Source organism: Triticum aestivum, chromosome 7B (assembly GCF_018294505.1).
Source record: "Triticum aestivum cultivar Chinese Spring chromosome 7B, IWGSC CS RefSeq v2.1, whole genome shotgun sequence".
Taxonomy (NCBI): domain Eukaryota; kingdom Viridiplantae; phylum Streptophyta; class Magnoliopsida; order Poales; family Poaceae; genus Triticum; species Triticum aestivum.
The window spans coordinates 451,995,393-452,021,165 of NC_057813.1; positions in this window are offsets into that span (position 1 = coordinate 451,995,393).

A 25,773-nucleotide genomic window follows, 5' to 3' on the forward strand; every position below is an offset into this window, starting at 1 on the left:
CCTCGGCTCTTGAGAGCGCCAAAGCCGCTAAGGACGAAGCCCAAAAAGCCCTTCAGGAAATTGAGGCAATGAAGAAGATAGCGGCGGGTAAGGCATTCTTCATGCAAAGCAAGCACGTGAAAGTGAATTACTTATTACTTACCGGAATACGGAGCTCTCCAGGAGCATTCGCAGATCTGCCCCGCAGTGTGTCTGACGCTGCCGCTTTCTACCAGGCCGAGGAGGGGAGCTCAATGGAGAAGGTGTTCTGGTCTCAGTATGCTGAGGCCGGACACCCGGTGCCCTTGAGCGACCAGCTGACGCAGTTGGTCGAGCTCCATAAGGTGGTCGAACAGGCCATGAAGGGCCTCATAGTTCGGCTGTGGCCTAAGGAAGCCATGCCTGGGAGCTACTTCGGGCTGGTGAGGCGGCTCGTGGACACCTGTCCATGGATTGAAGTCGTCAAGCGCTCCGTCTGTATCGAAGGTGCCCGTAGGGCCCTTGCCCGTGCAAAAGTGTACTGGGGCAAGATGGACGCTGAGAAGCTTGTGACGGATGCTCCACTGCCGGGCAGGGAGTATCGCATGCCCGAGATGTATTATGCGGGCGTCCTGAAGGGTGCCCACCTTATAGCGGGTGAATGCTCCAAAGATGTAATTTTTGAGTAAACTCGCATTTGTTATCCTGTACGCTTGAAAACTTGTTCATATGCGCTAAGCAATGCTTGGGAATTTAAAATATTACCTTCTGTGCAGCCGTTTATTAAATTTGAGAGATGGCGAGTCGTCGGCTTCTGCCCCCATGCCACGAGTGCTGGGGTGTTCGGGATAAACTTGAGCGCTCTTTTTCCCATTCTTGGGTCCTTCAAGGGAGGCGCTCAACGCAACGAACAAGGCACCGGACTATAATGCTTGAACACTCTCACTTAGCCATAGAATTCTATAATTTTAAATTTCGGCGAAGCCCCTAGTATTCGGAAGACCAAATTCGGGGCGCTATCCACGCCTGGGCCGGACAAAGCCGACTCCTCGCTCTAAGCGGCATAAGTATTTAGGGACTCGAAAACCTCTCGAACAGCGACCGGCTCTCGCCCTATCATGACGGTCAGTTTTCGCTTTCTCCACTGAGGTGCTCAACCCAACTCAACCGGGGCACAATCGCAGTGGTTCTCCCAGTGCTACCTTAGCTGATATAACGGAATGTAAGGTACCAAAACATGGGAGCCGGGCAAACCCAACTATTGACCCAAGACATGATTTGGAGCCGATGCATATAATGCTATAAGTTCGGGGTGCCGCACTTGTGAAAGTGTTTGAACTTATCACACCATATTTTGGGGTACTTAAGCCCCTGGTGTATTTGGTCGTACCAAAGCGTACGGATGCAACATGTCATAAGTGAACATATATAGGTAAAAAAAAGGAATGCAATAATAGGCAAAAGCTATGCATTGTTTATTCAAAAAAACTACGGTAAAAGCAGAACGATACAAATAGTGCGATAAGCAAGGGATGGGACAATTTGACATGTCCCCCTCCAGAAGTGAGCTGCGGGATGATATGTAAAACAGGTATACTGCTCGTTATAGAGACCACCTGGACACTTGACGTAGCTTTCCGCTTCCTTGGCTGTTGCATCGTGTGTTCAGCAATTCTACTGCCGGACAGGGCTTCTTGATAAAGGAGTCCTGAAAGTAAGAAAAAAGGATTACACAATCGAGAGCCCCTGGTGTGGTTGAGCCGCATTCTGGGCCTGCCGTGGTCGTGCCCCTCCCCCTATGCCCATGGTATTTCCAGAGCATAATTATGTACGCGTAGTATTGGTTTCGCAATTTCGCGAGGGCTGGGGTTGGGCCGCATTGCTACGCGTGCTCGGGACGTGTCAGGCGGTCTTGGTGTAGGTTACTCCGGGCGCGCTTGACAGTGTCGATGATTAACTCCTCGCTTCGGAAGTTATCCGAAGATCCGAAGACCACTTCAAGTGTAACTGAGCCTGTACGGTTGGCCTCTACACCTGGTATGACGCCTTTAAAGGTCGTCTTTGTGGGTTTAATCCTTGATGGGTCTATGCCCATTTTGCGCATTGTATCCTGATAAAGTAGGTTCAGGCTGCTGCCACCGTCCATCAGGACTCTAGTGAGGTGAAATCCGTCAACGATTGGGTCTAGAACCAATGCGGCAAATCTGCCATGACGGATGCTAGTGGGGTGGTCCCTTCGATCAAAAGTGATCGGGCAAGAGGACCACGGGTTAAACTTTGGGGCGACTGGCTCCATCGCATATACATCCCTTAGTGCATGCTTCCGCTCCCTTTTGGGTATGTGGGTTGTGTATATCATGTTCACCATCCGCACTTGTAGGGGGAAGCCCTTTTGTCCTCTATTGTTCGGCGGCCGGGGCTCCTCCTCGTCGTTGCTATGCAGCCCCTTGTCATTGTTTTCGGCATGTAACTTGCCTGCCTGCTTGAACACCCAACAATCCTTGTTGGTGTGGTTGGCTGGTTTTTCGGGGGTGCCGTGTATCTGGCACGAGCGATCGAGTATTCGGTCCAAATTGGACGGGCCCGGAGTATTTCTTTTGAATGGATTTTTCCGCTGACCGGGTTTAGAGCCTCTGAGTCTGACATTGACTACCGTATCCTCAGCATTATCGCCATTAATGCGGCGCTTGTGCTTGTTGCGACGCGACCTACCATTGCTGTCCTTGGTATCCGAATTACCAGGGCTCTTGGTCATGTTGTTACTACGAGCTAGCCATCTGTCCTCTCCCACGCAAAAGCGGGTCATGAGTGTTGTGAGGGCTGCCATGGATTTTGGCTTTTCCTGTCCTAGGTGCCGGCCAAGCCACTCATCGCGGATGTTATGTTTGAAGGCTGCAAGGGCCTCTGCATCCAGACAGTCGACGATTTGATTTTTCTTGGTTAGGAACCGTGTCCAGAATTGTCTGGCTGATTCCTCTGGCTGCTGAATTATGTGGCTTAGGTCATCGGCGTTTGGTAGTCGCACATAGGTGCCCTGCAAATTGTCGAGGAATGCGGCTTCCAGGTCTTCCCAACAACCAATTGACTCTGCTAGCAAGCTGTTAAGCCAATGCCGAGCTGGTCCTTTAAGCTTGAGTGGGAGGTATTTGATGGCGTGTAGATCATCACCGCGGGCCATGTGGATATGAAGGAGATAGTCCTCGATCCAGACCACAGGATCTGTTGTGCCATCGTATGATTCAATGTTTACGGGTTTGAAACCCTCAGGGATTTGATGATCCATCACTTCGTCTGTGAAGCATAGTGGGTGTGCGGCGCCTCTATATTGGGCTATATCACGACGTAGCTCAAATGGGCTTTGTCTGCTGTGTTCGGCCCGGTCGGATTTGATGTATACGGCATGACGGTTGTCGTCACGTGTAGTGAGGCGCACACGCGATCCGTAGATCGATCTTGTTTGCCTTGGCTTGTCCTCCAATATGTCTCGCAGGTCTGGAGCACTTCCCCGTGCCTTGGTATTTTTTGAGTGGTGTCGGGGTGCGGCTTGAGTGGAAGGCCGAGAGGCCTCTCTGTCGTGGCCACGAGGTGGCCAGTTGGCCGCATCCTGCGCTGGTGATGTAGGTTTGAGTGCTTCCTCCTCTAATCGGGGTAGCAGCCTGCATTTTGGGTAGCTCTTGGAGGGGCGTTCGAGTTCGTACTCTTCGACCGCAAGGACTTCAGTCCATCTGTCAGCTAGCAAAGCTTGATCAGCTCTAAGATGTTGCTTCTTTTTCTTGAGGCTGCTTGCCGTGGCCATAAGCCTGCGTTTGAAACGCTCCTGTTCGACGGGATCCTCAGGTATGACAAATTCGTCGACGTCGAGGCTTGCGTCGTCTTCGGAGGGAGACATGTAATTATCGTCCTCTACCTCTTTGTCTGCCGCTCTCTCATGAGGGCTGGCCTCTCCATCCTCCTGTGCCGAATCCTGCTGGAGGGGGTTGTCTTCGGCACTTCCCGGGGTGTTATTATCTCCCGTGCCGGAATCACCATTTTTGCTGTGGCGGGATTTAGAGCGGCACCGCTGACGCTGGCGCTTAGACTGTTTCTTGGAGGGGTCCTCCTCCGTTGTTCCATCGCCGTTCCCATCTTTTGGGATGTCCGCCATGTAAATGTCGTATGACGAGGTGGCCTTCCAGTGCGCTGTAGGCGCTGGTTCTTGGTAATCTCCTGCATCGTCGTCCATACCGTCGATGTCTTTGGAGTCGAAGTCGAGCAAGTCGGTTAAATCATCGACAGTGGCTACGAAGTGGGTGGTGGGTGGTCTTTGAATTTCTTCGTCGTCCGCATCCCAACCTTCCTGGCCATTGTCCGGCCAAGGCTCTCCTGATAAAGATAGATACTTTAGTGAATTCAGGATGTTGCCAAAGGGTGAGTGCTGAAAAATGTCCGCGGCAGTGAACTCCATGACCGGCGCCCAATCGGATTCGATTGGCAGGGGCGCGGAAGGTTCGGAGTCCAGAGAGGAGTCTGACACGTTGGAGTTACGAGCCTTGCAAAGGACAGGGATGGTGTTCGGCTCAATCGCCGTAGAGATTGCAGCCCCCGAGGCGGTGTCCAGCCACCCATCCTCGATCGGCGCAGTCGGCTCCGAGCTAAGGGTCGGAGCGGACTCTGGTGCGGCCTCCAGGGCACTGTTCGGTGGCAGAGCTAGATCATGCCCATCGTGACAGTGCTGCGCGCTTGGCTGTGTCTCGAACCCGTCGAAGATCAAGTCTCCGTAGATGTCAGCCGTGTAGTTCAAACTTCCAAATCTGACCTGATGGCCAGGGGCGTAGCTTTCAATCTGCTCCAGATGGCCAAGCAAATTGGCATGCAGTGCAAAGGCGCCAAATACGAAGATCTGTCCGGGGAGAAAAGTCTCACCCTGGACCGCATCGTTGTTGATGATCGGAGGAGCCATCAGGCCTAAAGATGACGACACAAAGGAACTCTCAATGAAAGCACCAATGTCGGTGTCAAAACTGGCGGATCTCGGGTAGGGGGTCCCGATCTGTGCGTCTAGGCGGATGGTAATAGGAGACAAGGGACACGATGTTTTTACCCAGGTTTGGGCCCTCTCGATGGAGGTAAAACCCTACTCCTGCTTGATTAATATTGATGATATGGGTAGTACAAGAGTAGATCTACCATGAGATCAGAGAGGGTAAACCCTAGAAGCTAGCCTATGGTATGATTGTTGTTTCCTGCTACGAACTAAAACCCTCCGGTTTATATAGGCACCGAAGAGGGTTAGGGTTACACAGAGTCGGTTACAATGGTAGGAGATCTACATATCCGTATCGCCAAGCTTGCCTTCCATGCCAAGGAAAGTCCAATCCGGACACGGGATGAAGTCTTCAATCTTGTATCTTCATAGTCCAGGAGTCCGGCCAAAGGTGATAGTTCGGCTATCCGGACACCCCCTAATCCAAGACTCCCTCAATGATCCTCTGGGAGAAATCGCACGCTGCTCCGACGTCCTCACTACCACAAGACTTGGTGCTTCTTGCACCAACTTTTTCAAGACGCTGCTTAAATAGGCTTGGGAAAAGGCCATGCTCGTTGGTCTTCCATGCGTCCTCGAGGAGAAGGTTCTTCTATGGGACAATCCTTCGAACAGTCCAGCGCTCCCTGGCCATGGTTGCAGTTGACTTCGCTAGAGTTGCTGACGTTGAGAGGTAGTCGGATTTTGTCCGATGAGCAGGTCAGTAATGGAGTTTGATCATGTAGTACTTAGTTATTCCATTTCCATCCTGTAATTTCTCCGCTACCCACCGTCTTATATATAGGTCTGGGTCGGTTCCAACAAAGATTGGCTTGCATACCTCCAGCCGGATACCACCATCATTTTGCACAACATCCACAGTAGTGCGGCCGTTCCGGTAGACCCCTTCTCCACCATTGGGATCAACCTTTCGTACTGGCTGGGCTTGAATACGTATGATGATGCCTACATGAGATTGAAGAAGATAGCAATTGTGGACTCGTCGACAAAGTGACGCGGCTACGACGATTACTATCTCATCGCGGTGTTCGACATAAGGATTGCCATCAATGCAAGAGGCAGTAACGGCAGAGGCTGGCGCATGTTGGCGGCGGCAGATTTGTACCTCTACACGTTCGAAGACGTCGTGCGCCATCTAGGCCGCATCTTCGCGGTGACAAGCCAGGGGACTTGTGTCATCTGGTTGCCATCCTACGGTACGGGAGATTACAAACAGAATGCACAAACCATCATTTGCATCCCTAATGGTACTCCATTATTTTGCAGGGACCAGTCATCCCCCGATCAAAATAAGATCGCCGATCCTGGATGTGCGTTTGCATCTGCGATTCGGTCTAACCTGGAACCTTGTAGCTTACTTTGGCATATTGGGATCAACTATCTTAGCAGTCGTTACCCATGGTACCAGTGATGTGCAACATGGTCACACAATCTACCATGATCGGACCGTCACCATCTACCCAGGTATTCCATTTTTTAACCCTCTCGCCTTCTCTTTCATTGTTGTACTAGTAGTATACTTAGTAGTAGTACTAGTAGGATTACTTTTTACCTTGGAGGACGCGTATAGCTAGCTAGGCCCTTGAACACTTGAACCCACTAGCTGCCACAATTTTTGTTTTTCCATGTCTTCCTATCTCATCCATGTAGCCAAGAGTGGCTATATATAATAAGCCGGTTATTTTACTTCCTCTATACCGGAGTAGTACTATTTGCTGCACAGTATTACTGACCGCCATATTTGAGCACAATATTATTATGCATGGACCTTGACTATGTATGTCACCATGTGTCCAGATCTGGGATGCCGCGTGTACCAGATGAACGGCGCCGAGTTCGACCCCCGTGATGCTACGTGGGTGCTAAGGAACACTCTTGGAGAGTACTCGCTTTTCATTGGGGACAGCTACCCCATTGTGAAGCGGATGCCACCTTCCGTGCACGTCACGGAAGGCCTGCCGTTCATGAAGCATGGTTGTGTCTTCAGTGCGCACCGCCGGATGAACGACATGCTGAGACACGCTATCCCTGATTTATGCCGCTTCAGCTTGGATGAGTCTCCATCATGTGGAACCGGACTAGAAAGTTGCGACAATGATTCCTGTTGCCCACCGCTATGGATCGTGCCATCCATGAAGAACACCTGGGACTGGAACCTAGAGGAGGACATGTAACCCATCTATAACGTGTAAGTGGAGTACGGTAATTGTGAACGGTAGCGCTGTGAATATATGTAGACTAGTCGTGCACAAATTTATCACATGAATTGGAGATGAACTTGTGTGGCATACTGGCATTTGTCCTTTAGAATTTATTACTAGTAAATGTGTTATGTGTACGTGCAACTTGTGTGGTTGTTGCATGGACTCCAACACACTCTTTGAGAAAAAAAGGTGGCACAGCTTTGGATATACGTGACATGGTGGCATCATACAGTAGCATCGTTCGCTATAATTGTAGTACACTCCTACTAGGACGACAACTCCTATAAAACCTTGCACTTGGCTCTTTTGGGAGGTTCAATAGTTCGTACTCGTGTGAACCTTGCACTTGGCTCTTTGCCTCTTCGGAAGGTCCAACAATGATGATACTACAATACAATATGCTTCTGGAAATCTGACACTGATTGAACTGCTGCACGTCCACCGCGAGGGCGAGGGCGAGGGCGAGGGAGAGGCAGAGGGACAGGGAGAGAGCGTTGTAGTCAAAACCCTCTCTTCGTCCTGCGAACCACCGCGCGTGTGGGCGAGGGAGAGGCGTAGTAAGCAAGCTTCTCCTCGTTCGGCGAGTTGACGGGACACATCAAAGCAGTACTAGTACTAGTAGTCCATACTGCGTCCTTTTCGATTAATATGGCTTAATTTGAAATGAGAAAAATACACTGGCGGTCAACGTATGTAACAATACGCTCTTTACGGTCACTATATATAGTTTTGCGGTGATTATACGATCACTAGCTCATCGTAGAGCACCGTATTGCACCCTACTGACCGGCCACATAGTCGACGTGGCACTTTGTTGACTGGCTAAATTGTCACCTGGTTCTAGGTCCCACCTGTTAGTCGGTAGAGCAAAGAAATCAGTTAAACAAAACTTTACGCACGCGTGACATGAGTCCAACCCTTGCGCACGAACCACCCTGGCTATGTATGTGAGTGCATGCTGAAAGGATCGACAAGAGGTGTCTAGAGGGGGGTGATTAGACAAGTACCAAAAGTTGCAGTTTTTAACTTCTTTAAGTTCAAGTGGAGTTTAGGCACATGTTGAACACTCACAATACATAACAAGGAAGCATGCAAAGAGTATATGAGCAGTGGAAAGTAAAGCATGCAACTTGCAAGAATGTAAAGGGAAGGGATTGGAGAATTCAAACGCATTTGGAGACACGGATGTTTTTGTCATGGTTCCGATAGGTGGTGCTATCGTACATCCACGTTGATGGAGACTTCAACCCACGAACAGTAACGGTTGCGTGAGTCCACGGAGGTCTCCACCCACGAAGGGTCCACGAACAAGCAACCTTGTCTATCCCACCATGGCCATTGCCCACGAAGGACTTGCCTCACTAGCGGTAGATCTTCATGAAGTAAGCGATCTCCTTGCCCTTACAAACTCCTTGGTTCAACTCCACAATCTTGTCGGAGGCTCCCAAGTGAAACCTAGCCAATCTAGGAGACACCACTCTCCAAGAAGTAACAAATGGTGTGTTGATGATGAACTCCTTGCTCTTGTGCTTCAAATGATAGTCTCCCAAACACTCAACTCTCTCCCACAGGATTTGGATTTGGTGGAAAGAAGATTTGAGTGGAAAGCAACTTGGGGAAGGCTAGAGATCAAGATTCATATGGTAGGAATGGAATATCTTGGCCTCAACACAAGTGTAGGTGGTTCTCTCTCAGAAAATGCAAGTTGGAAGTGTAGGTTCGTTCTGATGGCTCTCTCCATGAATGAAGAGGAGGTGGAGGGGTATATATAGCCTCCACACAAAATCTAACCATTACACACAACTTGCCAAACTCGGTGGGACCGAATTGGTAAACTCGGTCGGACCGATTCAGCAAATCTAGTGACCGTTAGGATTTTCGGTGGGACCGACATGCAACTCGGTAGGACCGATATGATTAGGGTTAGGGCATAACGTAATCTCGGTGAGACCGATTACACAAACTCGGTGGGACCGATTTTGGTAATAAGCTAACCAGAGAGTTGGTCAGGCAAACTCGGTGAGACCGATTACACAAACTCGGTGGGACCGATTTTGGTAATAAGCTAACCAGAGAGTTTGCATTGTAATCTCGGTAGTACCGATTGCTCAAACTCGGTGAGACCAATTTTGGTAATGGACATACACAGAGAGATTACAATCCCATCTCGGTGAGACCGAGATCCCTATCGGTGAGACCGATTTGCCTAGGGTTTGTGGCAGTGGCTATGCCATCTGAACTCGGTGGCGCCGGATAGAAAGAATCGGTGGGGCCGAGTTAGACTTTTGGTTTAGGACATATGTGGATGTGATAAAGTAGTTGAGGGCTTTGGAGCATATCACTAAGCACTTTGAGCAAGCAAGCCATTAAGCAACACCTCATCCCCTCTTGATAGTATTGGCTTTTCCTATAGAATCAATGTGATCTTGGATCACTAAAATAGAAAATGTAGAGTCTTGTCTTGAAGCTTGAGCCAATCCTTTGTCCTTAGCATCTAGAAGGTGTTCCACATCATTTAGTCCATGCCACTCCATTGTTGAACTTGTCTGAAACATACTAGGTAAAAGTGTTAGTCCAACAAGAGATATGTTGACATTAATTACCAAAATCACCCAGGGAGCACTTGTGCTTTCAATCTCCCCCTTTTTGGTAATTGATGACAACATACATCAAAGATTTAGATAAAGATATAGAGAATAGCAAGTAAAGCTTTTGAAAAACATGTAACATGCATAGGCTCCCCCTACATGTATGCACTCATGTGTATATGGAAATTAGAAGCATGTGAGAGCATAACCATGACAGAGTAGGCAATGTGTTACATGTATCTTGGCTATATGCATCAGAGCAAAAGATGTGAATATGGGAAATGTACCTTCATGATCATGAGTCCTTGCAAACATTATGTACATCAGCAAGAATTCCGCATACGCATGATTGTGATGCATATACTTACCTTGTGGTCTTGAGTTGGCTTAGGATGGAATGAACCTGTGAAAATAAGGTTAGATAACACAGATGCACCTACTAGCCATAGCAAACAGAAAGAAACCACAAGAGTACCAAGACTGGGATGACCTGTAGAGTGAGTACTAAGTACCGCATTGAATTATAGACATGTCCCCAAAGGTAAAGATGTGCAAAGAATTTAAAGAATTTCTTTCCCTTAGATGTCTTGCTCCCCCTGAATCTAGCATGGGATACTGGGAGAAGATAGGGAATAGAAAATCAGAGCTCAAAGAAACAAATGAACAGTGCTAATGCAAATAAGCACATATGAACATGTCTTTCCCCTCAAGAAAACATCTGGCATCTCTCCTCTTGAACACCAAGCATCTGGGATCCTTGAAGATTACTCTCTCCTTGAGTATTCTCTCCCCTTAGAGATAGGATTAAGCTTTGATGTGATCTCCCCCCCCCCCCCTTGACATCAATTTCCAAGAAGGGCCTTCTGGAATTTGTCGTGAATGGGTTTGGTCCTTGAGTCACAGCACAAAGCACTAAGGTAAATGTGATGCTTGTAGAGGACAAGATTCATTGAGTGGAGGTGGATCAGAAGTAATTCAGGAATAAATGGAAAAATGTTTTTCCTCTAGTGAAATCGGTGGCACCGAGTGGTATGCTTCGGTTGCACCGAAAGGATTCGGTTGGACCGAAAGCATCAAACCGGTGAGACTGAGTTCATCACAGAGAAAACAATTGTCACCTCAGCTCACTAGACAGGTAAGATCTCACAAGGATTTGCAAGGAATTAATTGAAAGATTTGCAATGAATTGGATGCAGGGAATGCAGAATAGAAAGAAAAGAAAAGAAATCTAGATGAAGTTTTTTTGAAAGGGGAAACAAATATGCAAAAAATAAATGCAGGAGCACAGAAAACAACACAAGAGAACTTCATCTAGAATTGGTTGGCGACAAAGTCACCTATGTTAGAGTATATTGACTTAGGAGTCAAGTGAGATCACTTGATCATAGGTCATACTCATTGTTTAAGCTTAGAATGGGGTTACCATTTTTCGTTTAAGAATTTTGATGTATTCACATCTTGTCGAGTTGCTTTGACTCATGACTTGGAGTAAAGCTTCTCTAAGATGGAATAACATACCTTGGGTGGTGGTGTTGATCGTTATCATGTAGTTGAACTTGTGTGGGTTGCTCAAGGTTGATGTAGCTCATCAAGAGTTGGGAGCACCACTTGGAATTTGAGTTCATCTACCTACATGGGTTAGTTTTTGCAAGGAAGAGCACTTGTGTATCCAAAATGACAATCATGAAGTCAACATAAATTTGTCAAAGGATATGTTTGAATGGTTCCGTGCTTCCTTGTCTTCAACCACCATTGTGTAGAGACTTGGTGATGTAGAGATTGCTCAAGATGTGAGTGAGTTGCAATCTCATAGATTTAGATTCATCCAAGTACCTACATGGGTTAGATAACATGCAAGGTGCAAATATATCCAAGACATAAGATTATCATCATAAGAGAAATATCAAGGATTAGTCATAAGCTCATGTCTTGCATGTATCCAATGGAGTTCCTACTCCAAGTTTGAAGCATCAATGATGTTCAATTCACCTCTTAACCTCCAAAACACTTTCTCATCAAGTGGTTTAGTGAATATATCCGCTAATTGCTTTTCGGTGCAAACATGCTTAAGATTAATGTCCCCTTTGGCAACATGATCTCGAATGAAATGATGACGAACTTCAATATGCTTAGTTCAAGAGTGTTGCACGGGATTGTGAGCAATCTTGATAGCACTTTCATTGTCACAAAGTAATGGAACATGTTTCACATATATCCCATAATCTTTAAGAGTTTGGGTCATCCAAAGTAATTGAGCACAACATGAACCAGCGGCAATGTATTCCGCTTTGGCGGTGGAAAAGGATACCGAGTTTTGTTTCTTGGAAGACCAAGACACAAGAGATCTACCAAGAAATCGACAAGTACCCGAAGTGGACTTTCTATCAACCTTGTCACCGGCATAGTCCGAGTCGGAGTAGCCAACAAGATCGAAAGAGGCCCTCTTAGGATACCAAATGCCAAAATTTGGTGTATGGATTAAGTATCTCACTATCCTTTTCACGGCCTTAAGATGACATTCTTTAGGAGCAGCTTGATATCGTGCACACATGCACACACTTAGCATGATATCGGGACGTGAAGCACATAGATATAACAATGAACCAATCATAGAGCGATAAACCTTTTGATCGACCGGTTCACCATCTTTGGTCAAATCAAGATGTCCACTAGTAGGCATGGGTGTAGTCATACCTTTGCATTCTTGCATATTGAACTTCTTGAATAAGTCCTTGGTGTACTTCGTTTGAGAGACAAAGGTACCTTCCTTAGTTTGCTTGATTTGCAAACCAAGAAAGAATTTGAGTTCACTCATCATAGACATCTCAAACTTCTCCGACATTAGCTTTCCCAAACTTTTCACTAAAATGAGGGTTAGTAGAACCAAATATAATATCATCAACATAGATTTGGCATACAAATAGTTCTCCATTGACCCTTTTAGTAAAAAGAGTAGAATCTATTTTTCCAATTTCAAAGCCTTTTTCAATAAGGAACTTGGTCAAGCATTTATACCACGCTCTAGGAGCTTGTTTAAGACCATAAAGAGCTTTGTGAAGTTTGTAAACATGATCAGGTTTCTTAGGATTAACAAAGCCGGGAGGTTGTTTAACATAAACTTCCTCCTCTATTTCACCATTTAGAAAAGCACTTTTAATGTCCATTTGGTACAAGGTGATATCATGGTGATTAGCATAGGCAAGTAAGATGCGAATGGACTCAAGTCTAGCAACGGGAGCATAAGTCTCACCATAGTCCATACCTTCGACTTGTGTGTAGCCTTGGGCGACGAGACGTGCTTTGTTGCGAACTACTTGTCCATCTTCATCTTGCTTGTTGCGAAACACCCATTTGGTACCGATGATGTTGTGGTTGTTGTCGGGCTTCTCAACCAATGTCCAAACTTGATTTCTCTCAAAGTTGTGTAGCTCTTCATGCATGGCATTTATCCAATCCGGATCTTCCAATGCTTCTTCAACCTTCATAGGTTCAATGCTAGAGATGAATGAATAGTGTTCACAAAAGTTAGCTAAACGAGTTTTAGAGCGAGTGATTCTCCCGGTTTGGATATCTTTGTAGATTTGCTCGACGGGATGATCTTTAGCAATTCTTGCTCGAACTCGTGAAAGCTTTTGCTTGGGTCTTGGTTGAACATCTTCTTCATCTTGTTCTTCTTCTTGGCCTTCTTCATTGTTGGCGTTGTCGTTCTCTTGTCGTGGTGGAGAAGGAGGTTGTTGACGTTCGTCTTGGTGCACTTCCTCGTTTTCTTCATCTTGGTGTGTCCCACTTGTGGATGCTTCCGTATCAACTCTTGGTTCACCTTGTCGTGAGGTAGAAGCTTCCACTTGGACGGACGAGGTACTCTCCTTCACCTCCGTTGGACGAATCTTGCCAATAGACAAGTCTTGGATTGCTTCCGAGGGGTCTTTGTCTCCTACATCAATTGGCAATTGCTCTACTTGCGAGCCGTTAGATTCATCAAACTTCACATCTACCGTTTCTTCAACCTTTCGGGTGAAATTGTTGTAGACACGGTATGTGTGAGAGTTTGAGCCATAACCAAGTAGGAAACCTTCATGAGACTTAGGAGCAAATTTAGAACGACGATGCTTATCAAGAATGTAGCACTTTGAGCCGAATACTCGAAAGTATCCAACTTGGGGTTTGTTACCGGTGAGGAGCTCGTATGCCGTCTTGCCGAGTAGCTTGTGAAGATACAAGCGATTTGTTGCATGACAAGCTGTCTCAACCGCTTCCGCCCAAAAGTGCTTCGGCGTCTTGTACTCATCAAGCATCGTTCTCGCCATTTTGATGAGTGTTCGGTTCTTCCTCTCAACAATTCCATTTTGTTGAGGTGTGTACGTAGTCGAGAACTCATGTGAAATCCCTTCTTCGTCAAGAAAGGTGTCCACATTTGTGTTCTTGAACTCCGTTCCGTTGTTGCTGTGAACCTTCTTGATCTTCACTTCAAATTGATTTTGGGCCTTCCTAGCGAAGTTTTTGAAGATCTTTTGAACCGGTGATTTATCATCGAGAAAGAACACCCACGTAAATCTTGAAAAATCATCAACTATAACTAGACCAAAAGAATTTCCACTGAGACTTTTAAGGCGTTGGGACCAAAAAGATCCATGTGAAGTAGCTCGAGTGGCCTCCTTGTGGTCATGATGTTCTTCACGGGATGTCTCCCTCCGACCTGTTTACTTGCCTGACAAGCGCTACAAAGTCTATCCTTATCAAATATGACATCGTTAACGCCAAGGATATGATTTCCTTTAATAAGCTTGTCAAGGTTTCGCATGCCAACATGACCTAATCGTCTATGCCATAACCAACCTTTAGAAGATTTAGCAATAAAGCAAGTTCTAGGTTGAGCCTTTTTAGTGAAATCAACAACGTATAGATCACCTCTACATACATCGGTAAAGACCATTTTATGATTATTTGTATGAAACACTTGGCAATCTACTTCAGTAAAGAGGACATTGAAACCGAAATCAGCAAGTCTAGATACTGAAAGTAAGTTGTATCCAAGAGATTCAATGAGCATGACATTTTGTATGGAGCTATCATGTGATATGGCCACCTTACCCTTTGAGTTGTCACCAAAAGTGACATACTTTTGAGGACCATCGTTTTCAGCAAGCTCATGAAACATGTCTTTATCTCCGATCATGTGATCGGTACATCCACTATCAAGAACCCATTCCTTTCCTCCTGCCATATATCCCCGAAGATTTGCCATAAGACCAAAGTGTCTCATTGAATCATCAAGATGAAAGTCACTATCATCAGCCTCATCATAGTATCCATGTTCAACATCATCAAGTGGTGGATCAAATCCAAGAGAGGATGATTCGTTAGAGTGAGTTTGACAATGATCTTGTTTATGAATTTTTATAGCTTCAGCAATAATATCACTAATAATTCCAACATCTCCTTTGGCACGCATAAGATTTGTAAGCTCAAATAGACAATCACCAAACATAGGATTACTGGAATTCATCTTACTCAAGGCAATAGACTTATGGAGAATTTCATCTAGAGTTTTCAAGGAATAATTTGGAAAACGTTCCTCAAGAAATTTCCATATGGTGTAGGCACACTTAAGAGTAGGCAAGCATCCTATCAAGTTTCTAGGCAAGCCTCTAGTGATAAGTTCAACAGTTCTAAGATTGCAAATCATGTCAATTGACTCATCAAGGGTAGGATGCATAGGATCAACATGAGGTGCACAAGGGCTAGCAATGTACTTGTTCAAATGATATTGATTGAAAATCACAAGCATCTCATTTTTCCACTCATGAAAGTACTCTCCATCAAGTATAGGCACTCTATGTCTAAGACTCCCAATAGTAGACTCATCCATCTTCCTCCAATGGTGTTTAAACCAAAGCAATGGAGACCAAAGCTCTGATACCAATTGAAAGGATCGAGAAGAGGTGTCTAGAGGGGGGGTGATTAGACACTAAGTACCAAAAGTTGCAGTTTTTAACTTCTTTAAGTTTAAGTGGAGTTTAGGCACAAGTTTAACACTCACAATACATAACAAGCAAGCATGCAAAGAGTATATGAGCAGCGGAAAGTAAAGCATGCAACTTGCAAGAATGTAAAGGGAAGGGATTGGAGGATTCAAACGCAATTGGAGACACGGATGTTTTTGTCGTGGTTCCGATAGGTGGTGCTATCGTACATCCACGTTGATGGAGACTTCAACCCACGAAGGGTAACGGTTGCGCGAGTCCACGGAGGGCTCCACCCACGAAGGGTCCACGAAGAAGCAACCTTGTCTATCCCACCATGGCCGTCGCCCACGAAGGACTTGCCTCACTAGCGGTAGATCTTCACGAAGTAGGCGATCTCCTTGCCCTTACAAACTCCTTGGTTCAACTCCACAATCTTGTCGGAGGCTCCCAAGTGACACCTAGCCAATCTAGGAGACACCACTCTCCAAGAAGTAACAAATGGTGTGTTGATGATGAACTCCTTGCTCTTGTGCTTCAAATGATAGTCTCCCCAACACTCAACTCTCTCTCACAGGATTTGGATTTGGTGGAAAGAAGATTTGAGTGGAAAGCAACTTGGAGAAGGCTAGAGATCAAGATTCATATGGTAGGATGGAATATCTTGGCCTCAACACATGAGTAGGTGGTTCTCTCTCAGAAAATGTAAGTTGGAAGTGTAGGTTCGTTCTGATGGCTCTCTCCACGAATGAAGAGGAGGTGGAGGGGTATATATAGCCTCCACACAAAATCTAACCGTTACACACAACTTGCCAAACTCGGTGGGACCGAATTGAGAAACTCGGTCGGACCGATTCAGCAAATCTAGTGACCGTTAGGATATTCGGTGGGACTGACATGCAACTCGGTAGGACCTATATGGTTAGGGTTAGGGCATAACGTAATCTCGGTGAGACCGATTACACAAACTCGGTGGGACCGATTTTGGTAATAAGCTAACCAGAGAGTTGGTCAGGCAAACTCGGTGAGACCGATTACACAAACTCGGTGGGACCGATTTTGGTAATAAGCTAACCAGAGAGTTTGCATTGTAATCTCGGTAGTACCGATTGCTCAAACTCGGTGAGACCGATTTTGGTAATGGACATACACAGAGAGATTACAATCCCATCTCGGTGAGACCGAGATCCCTATCGGTGAGACCGATTTGCCTAGGGTTTGTGGCAGTGGCTATGACATCTGAACTCGGTGGCGCCGGATAGAAAGAATCGGTGGGGCCGAGTGAGACTTTTGGTTTAGGACATATGTGGATGTGAGAAAGTAGTTGAGGGCTTTGGAGCATATCACTAAGCACTTTGAGCAAGCAAGCCATTAAGCAACACCTCATCCCCTCTTGGTAGTATTGGCTTTTCCTATAGACTCAATGTAATCTTGGATCACTCAGATAGAAAATGTAGAGTATTGTTCTTGAAGATTGAGCCAATCCTTTGTCCTTAGCATCTAGAAGGGGTTCCACATCCTTTAGTCCATGCCACTCCATTGTTGAACTTGTCTGAAGCATACTAGGTAAAAGTGTTAGTCCAACAAGAGATATGTTGACATTAATTACCAAAATCACCGAGGGAGCACTTGTGCTTTCATATGCACGTGTACTCCCTCGGTCTTCTAACAAAGAGTGTACATCGGCTATAAAACAAAGAGTGTTTACATGATGTACATCTACACTTCCAATGCATTTAGCCTTTAATCTAAATCGATATTGATTGACTAATGCACCAACTTGTGATGTAGGTATAGGCTACATGTCTATCCTTAATTACATCATGCAATGGCCTTTAGTTAATCTTCTTCTCTCAATGGTCGCATGCACACATAAGTCTGCTACTTTTGGGCGTTAATTATGCCCTGGTCAATGTGTAAATCTCTAAATGTACAGTCTTTCACGGACGTAGGGAGTAGGTTGAGCACTTGAGCATGAGCGTGTGTGTTGCGTCTTGTGCTGTGTGCCGCATGGGTGTGTGAGTGTTGTGTGCGTCCATGTGTACATGTGAGTGTTGCATGTTGCATGCATGCATGCATGCATGGGGCTTACTCCCTCCCATTGACATGTTCATATTTCAAGCTTCCTCTATTCCCTCCAGATGGTGATACTCCCTCTGTTCCCAAATACGGAGTAAAAGCCTCCCTCTGTTCCCAAATACAGAGTATTTGTCTTTCTACAGATTTCAACAAGTGACTAGGTACGGAGCAAAATGAGTGAAGTGAGCGTAGAGGCATAGGGATACTATAGAAAGGAAGTCCTCACGATCCATTATTCCCCATCTCGGTCAGAGAGAACTATTCAACTAGTCTGCACAGTGAAGTGGCAATACATGCTGCAGCAGATGGGACACGTAATTAATAAGTTGAACCAGCGTGTTGGTGTTACTAAATCAGCCTTACCCAGTATTGCCATCATGTTTGCCAGTAGAGCACGCTTCCGCAAATACGCCTACGCACCTCTGTCCTCCATTAACTGACATATGGGCCCTCTTGTGGTAGACCCACATGTCATCGGTGTAACTATTTACACTCCGAAGGATGGTATATCCTGGTAGTAGTACTAGTAGAATTGAGATTTAATGCACTTTCTTCCCCGTCTTCCACTCTTCTTCCTCCTCTCTTCCTCTTCCTCCTCTCTTCCCCATCGTCGGCCGCACACCATTTACCCCCGCTCACTGCTCGCCCGCCCGCGGCATCTTCCTTGGTAGCTCGCGCGTACCATATCCCCCTGCTCACTACTCAGCCACACATGGAGAAGCTTCTTCGCTCGCCTGCCCGAATCCTCTTCCCCGCTAGCTCGCAGGCACCGAAAACCCCAATGGCAGAACCGACTGACACGCCGAGCCACGATTGGAATTCCCTCCCCGATGTTCTCTTGGAGCAGATCTGTAGTCATATGGACCTACTCAGCACCGTCCGTCTGGCCGCATGCTCGGTGTCTTTGTACCGTCTACTCGTCTGCAACCGGCCGGCTATTTTCAAGACACCCTGCTTGCTGATGCCCGATCCTCGCAGGTGGCCCAGACACCAACTTGGCGATCCTACGGAGGTTGCCGTGGTGCCCCTCGACATTCTACCACTACCCATCCACATGTCCTTCATGCGCGGCCATTATTGGGCAGGCATGAAGGCCAACTGGATCGTCCTCATCCACCACTCCGGTAGTCTGTGGCGTCTTGTGGATATCTACACCCAACGAGAGATCACCCTTCCATCATTGGATACCGCGGCCATCGAGCCTCGCGGCCCGCCGGACACTCCTGCCTACTACGCACGAGACGCGTCAAGCTTTTGGCTCGACCTCTGTTTGCAGAAAGTTCTAATCTGCGAAGTGCCCACACCATCATAAGACTACATGGATTACAAGCTCATTGCCTTGTTCAACATGTGATTAGTCTATCTGGAATCCCGCCGCCATACATGGTTATGGCTCATCATCAATCCTGTTGAGACAACATTTCTGTCTGATGCTATAGTGCATGATGGCATCGTTTATGCGGTCGACGCGCAGATTGGCTGCCTATACTGGTGGAATCTATCGTCGTGTAATTTTTCTATCTCATCTCATCTTTACCTTATGAATATGACTACTTGTTCATTTGTTACAAATTTAGAATACATAGCATGTCTATAACCACATCATTGCTATATGTCCCTCTCATTTCCTAGATTTTTATGACCACACATGTTATTGTTAGAGTTGATATGAGAACAATTGGCATCTAATGATTGTTAGAATACATATTATGAGCATAACATCATGATTTCTATATGTTACTCTCGTTTACAAGATTTTTATAACAATGCATGTTATTGCTTAGAGTTGATATGAGAATAGTAGTAGTAAGTGCTATGGTAGAATATGAGTAAGCGCTGTCATAGCTGTTTTCCTCTCATTGTTACATGATGTTTGAACCATGACATATTGCTAGAATATGAAAGCCATTGGCTTATTTTTTAACTTGGGGTATGATTATGACCACGGCATTGCAATTCTCTGTCTATGATATGTGTCACTATTATAATAATCTTAATTCCACACATACTTTGAACATGATTGTTTATTTTTGTCCTTTTTGGTCTCCAATTTGAATTGTTGCAGCAGACGCAAATGTGCTGGCCTTCATGATTCCAGGACCTGGAATCATACCAGCCGATGGGTGGTGGTTTATCGCTCGTTCATCTGACGGCGGTCATTTGATGCTCATTCGCACGTACCAAATTGACCGAACCATTACATGCAACCATATGCAGTACATTGCGTGGGGCGTTCGTGACATTGATGGCTATGGCTGCTTCGTGTTCGAGAAAGATCCTAGCTCCGTTGGGCTAGGAGTATTCAACTGGAGGCGGGTTTACAGCCTCGGCAACCACTCCTTGTTCCTCGGGCTCAATTATCCGATCATCCAACCAATCATCGATCATATCACCGGCGATGATTACTGTGCTATGCAACTTCCATTCGCGAGGGGGGCTGTGTTTACACATCATACCATGGGTTTCATGAATCACCATATCCAGAGATTCGTCGACACAGCTTGTTGCCAGATAATCTTCAGTGTGTGAAAGGCATCAAGCTTCCATGCGATGGATGGCTTTTGCAAACCCGACATGCGGCGATGTGGTTCATGCCAACAGCAAATATGCACAACTTGATTCGTGCTGATATCTAGACTGAGCGATGTATTCTCCTGCTCTAGCACGATCCTATTTTGTTGGATATTATGTACTGTTGTTAGTTTGAAGCACTCCTCTGGTTTGAAGGATAGATACCTTCCTGGGATCAAGTGCATCCTAACTCACCTGCGTAGGATGTACTGATAATGATGATGGAGATGCTGTGCAGAAGCCATATATATATATATATATATATATATATATATATATATATATATATATATCAGTTAGGATTCAAGTGCGTACTTGTTAGTTAAACCTATGTATAAATTGTGACACTAAATACGACTAATAAGTAGTACAGTAGCAGTACTAGTATACGTCAGTCAAATTATTCATCATGTCCACACATTGAATTGATGTGACAACACGCTGTGCGTGAGGTGACACAAGAATCCCGATGGCGCGTTCGGGTATTCTGGACTTCAGATTTGGAGTACCACTTATCTGTCGAAATCTTTCATCATTCACTTAAAACAGTCGATTGATCATACATTGAGTACCATATAACTGGAATTACCGATGCAAGTCGAAGAAGGATTGGCCGGTGTTGTCGGCTGGCGTCAAGTTCGATCCCACAGATCAGGAGCTGATCGAGCACCTTGAGGCCAAAGTGAGTGCTGACAGCGCGAGATTTCAGTCTCTCATCGATTTGTTCATACCAACCATCGACAGCGAGCACGGCATATGCTACACCCAACCTGAGAAACTTCCAGGTAAGACACCGATCAGCCGTCTACTTGCACAAACATATTCCTTTGTTTATAGCTCTATTTTTCTTTTTAGACGCAGACCTGGTGAAGCAATTACAATTTGACAGTTAATAAAAAGTGAAACAAGTGACTGCAACATGCCAAAGATGTTATGAAAATGCCAACTACGTACACTAAAACCTGTATTCCACAATACTGCAGGTATCACACTGAGTGGCCTAAGGAAGCATTTCTTCCAGCGCAATTCCAGGGCGTTCAAAAGGGGCACGTGGACGCATCACAAGATACAGTCGGAGTGCGGCATGCACGCGATGTGGCACAAGACCGGCAATACCTTGCCGGTGATGGTCAACGGCCGGCAGACGGGCAGCAAAAAAGGTTCTGGTGCTGCACACCAACAAGAACTTCGACCAGCAGAGGACCAACTGGGTGATGCACCAGTACCACCTCGGGCACTTGGAGCAAGAGAAGGAGCGGGAGCTGGTCCTCTGCAAGATTTTCTACCAGACGAACACTAGGGCCAGGAGTAAAAAGATTATAAGTTAGTTTGGTATTGGTAGTTGTACTACCTTGTCGTCCGCAAGTTGGTATTGTTGTTAACGATCTTTTGGTATGAACTTGCATTTGCTTCCAACCATCATGCCGAGGGTCGACGTGGATATAAAGCTGAATCATTTGTTTCGAAACGAATTTTCAGGCACCTAATTTTTATTTGATGGGTAGCATAAGCACCTGCCGTTCGAATTCCCAGTTCTCCAATTTTTTCGAAACAAGTGCATGCACTTATTATCACGATGAAAAAACAATATCCCTGCTGCATCCCAGTTATCAGTCTGTACTTGCAGAATTCTCTCGTTTATTGAGCACGTATATTGTTTTTCAGGTCGAGCAAGTTTCAACTGGGCTGTAGACTGCCCAGGGTTGGTTTTGTTTTTAACAGGCCCAGCCCATGACGACAACGGGGCACAAAGATCCAGCAGGTATCTACTGGCCTCTGGCCCGCCAGCGTTAGTTATATTTTGTCTTACAACATCCGCAGGCAGTTTTTTTACTGAATCAAACACACAGCCCAGTTCTATTTTCCTCTTGAAACGCATGTCCTACATCCATTTTCTAATCTCTACCTATAGTTTTACTAGTTCATATACACGTATCATTATATTGAAAACACATAAAATTCCCTTTTCATATTTACATCCTTATTTTTGTTGTTTTTTCCCACCCAGCGCTGATTTTTTACCACTGGTTTTCCCTTAAACCAACTCAATTGTCCCACGTCTTATTTGCTTACAAAAATAAAATGATTTTTTTGGCAAATCAATAAGTTCTTCAAAAAATATTTATCATTTCAGGATTACAATAGTTCGGACTCCACCGAAATATGCAAAATAAGGTTGAACTTTTTTACCATGGTCCTGGGCAGAAAATGGGCTGTAATAAATTAATTAAGATATTAGCAAATGGGCTGCAAATTATAAAAAAATAGCAAATGGGCTTTATGTTGTCTGCCACAGATTTGGAGGATGACTTGTGGGCCTACTAAGTTCATGCGTACACAAGGTTTCTCAAAAAAGAAACTTAGTCAACAATCGACTCTACCAGCGTCAGACCGTTAGATGTCAATCTAATGACAATCGTGCTTCTTCAGTCTCTGATCTTCCTGCTCCAGCCGCCCAAACAAGCGCCGTCGGAACCACCTGCTCCCGCCTCTAGAGGCCGGCTGTGCTGCCGGGTAGGCCTCATGGCCCCATCATACTCGCATCCCTGGCCTGTCTATCCCTCTACTCACCCACACCTCCTGTTATTTTCTGGCGACGGCAGCCGAACCAGTCAACCCTCGTACTCTCCACCGCGTGGGCAACCACTGCCGTGTCTTCCCCGGCTCCGTGTCGTTCCCTTCATAGGCCTCGCCATTGTCCACCGCCCTGGTGCTCTCGGCGCGGCGTGGTCAACGATGTCCATCCAACGGCCTTAGTGCTTCTTCGACCTCTGGTCTTCTTGCTCCAGCCGCCCAAAGCAGCGCTGGTCGTGCCGCATGCTCCTGCCTCCCGTGGCCGACTGTGATGCAGCGGAGGCCTCACCGCCCCCATACTACTCCCACCGCTGGCCAGGCCATCCCTCCACTCACCCACTCCCCCTGTTATTCTGAGGCGACGACAGCCTCACACCGCAGCCGAACCAGTGAACCCTCGTACTCCTCTCCGCGTGGGCATCCACTGCCGCGTCTTCCCCGGCTCCGTGTCGTCCCCTTCTTAGGCCTCGCCATCGTCCACCGCCGTGGTGCTCTCGACGCGGCGTGGTCAATGTGGTCAACGACCGACTTCCATCGGAAGAGTACTGTACGTGGAGAGGCTGACAGCTGGGTCCACAACAGCCGCAAGGGAGTGCCTCCTTATTACGCGCAAAATAATTATTCCTCCACCTGAAAGTAGGGACCCACCGGATGGGCCACCAGTATTTCACGAAAAAAACGTTTCCCCCTAACTGCTGGGACCCACCAGACGGGCCACCGTATTTCGCGAAAAAACGTTTCCCCCTGACTGCTGGGACCCACCGGACGAACCACCATATTTTGCGAAAAAAATGTTCCCCCCGCTGTCAGCTCGGACCCACCGGAAGTGCCTCTTTATTATGCACAAAAAATGAATACTCCCCCTGCTAGCTGGGACCCACCATGGTGTTAGGCTGACTTGTGGGTCTACTAAGTTGACAGGGACGAAGGGCTTTGTCAACTTAGTCAATATGAACGATTCTAGCTCCAGTGGCATACGATGTCCATCCAACGGCCGTCGTGCTTCTTCAATCTCTGCTCTTCCTGCTCCAGCCTCTCAAACAAGCGCCGGCGGGACTGCCTGCTCCATCCTCCCCGCGGCCGGCTGCGCTACCGCGCAGACCTCACCGCCCAACCGTACTCCCATCATTGGCCTAGCCATCCCTCTACTCACCCACACCTGTTGTTATTCTCCGGCGACGGCAGATGAACCAGTAAACCCTCGTACAGTCGTACTCCCCTCCGCGTGGGAAACAACTGCCGAGTCTTCCATGCCTCCGTGTCGTTCCCTTCCTAGGCCTCGCCATCGTCCACCGCCCTGGTGCTCTCGGCACGGCCTGGGCAACATGGTCAATGACCGACATGCATCTGAAGTGGACTGTACGTGGAGAGGCCGACAGCTGGGTCCACGCCCGCATGCAAGGAAATGCCTCCTTATTACGCGCAAAATAATGATTCCTCCACCTGACATCAGGGACCCACCGAAAGGGCCTCTGTATTTCGCGAAAAAACATTACCGCCGCTAACAGCTCGGACCCACCAGCTATATCTTCGCACACAAGGAAGTGCCTCCTTATTACGCACAAAAAAAATGAATACTCCCCCTGTTAGCTGGGACCCAGTATAGTGGCAGGTTGACTTGTGGGCCTACTAAGTTGACGGGGATGGAGGGCTTTGTCAACTTAGTCAATATGCACGATTCTAGCTCTAGTGACCGTACGATGTCCATCCAACGGACGTAGTGCTTCTTCAACCTCTGGTCTTCTTGCTCCAGCCGCCCAAACCAGCGCCAGTCGTGCCTCGTGCTCCTGCCTCCCGTGGCCGGCTATGATGCGGCGGAGGACTCACCGCCCCTAATACTCCCACCACTGGCCAGGCCATCCCTCTAATCACCCACACCCCTTGCTATTCTACGGCGACAACAGCCTCACACCACAGCGAACCAGTGAACCCTCGTACTCCTCTATGCGTGGGCATCCACTATCGCGTCTTCCCCGGCTCTGCGTTGTTCCCTTCCTAGGCCTCGCCGTTGTCCATCGCCCTGGTGCTCTCGGCGCAGCGTGGTCAACATGGTCAAGGAACGGCTTCCATCGAATGTGGAATGTATGTGGAGAGACTGACAGCTGGGTCCACGGCACAGCAAGGAAGTGCCTCCTTATTATGCGCAAAATAATTATTCCTCCACCTAACAACGGGGACCCACCGGACGGGCCACCGTATTTCACGAAAAAAATGTTTCCCCCTGATTGTTGGGACCCACCAGCTACATCTTCGCACGCAAGGAAGTGCGCCCGGGCAAAAAAAAGATTCGCCCCCCTGACTGCTGGGACCCACCAGCTACATCTTCGGAGGCAAGGAAGTGCCTGACAGTCGGGACCCACCTAGTCGAAGCATACGTAGCGTTGTCATTCTGGTCGTGAACGTGTACGTACATACTGGTCGTTGTAGAGGCGCGCACGTGTCGTAGTAGAGGCGCGCACATAGCATGTACACGTACGTACAGCGGCCAGGGTGCAAGAAAGAAAATACAGCCACGTACGTACATACAGGCAGGGTCTCGAACGCCTACTCGCGCATACGTATGGCCAAGGCTCGTGTATATGTCTGGGTCAGAACGGAGAAACAACGTCGTCGTCGTGTTCATGGGGAGCCAACCGGCTGGGTCGGAATGGAATGCGTGGTCGTGTTCATCGGGAGGGCTTGGATGGAACAGGCGATGGAAATGAGGCCTGGCGTACCGCAGAACGGAGGAAACTGCCTTGTGTTCGACCGGCCATGTTCAAAACGGGATCCTGTTCATCGGGAGGGGTCTGGCATACCGCAAAACGGAGGAA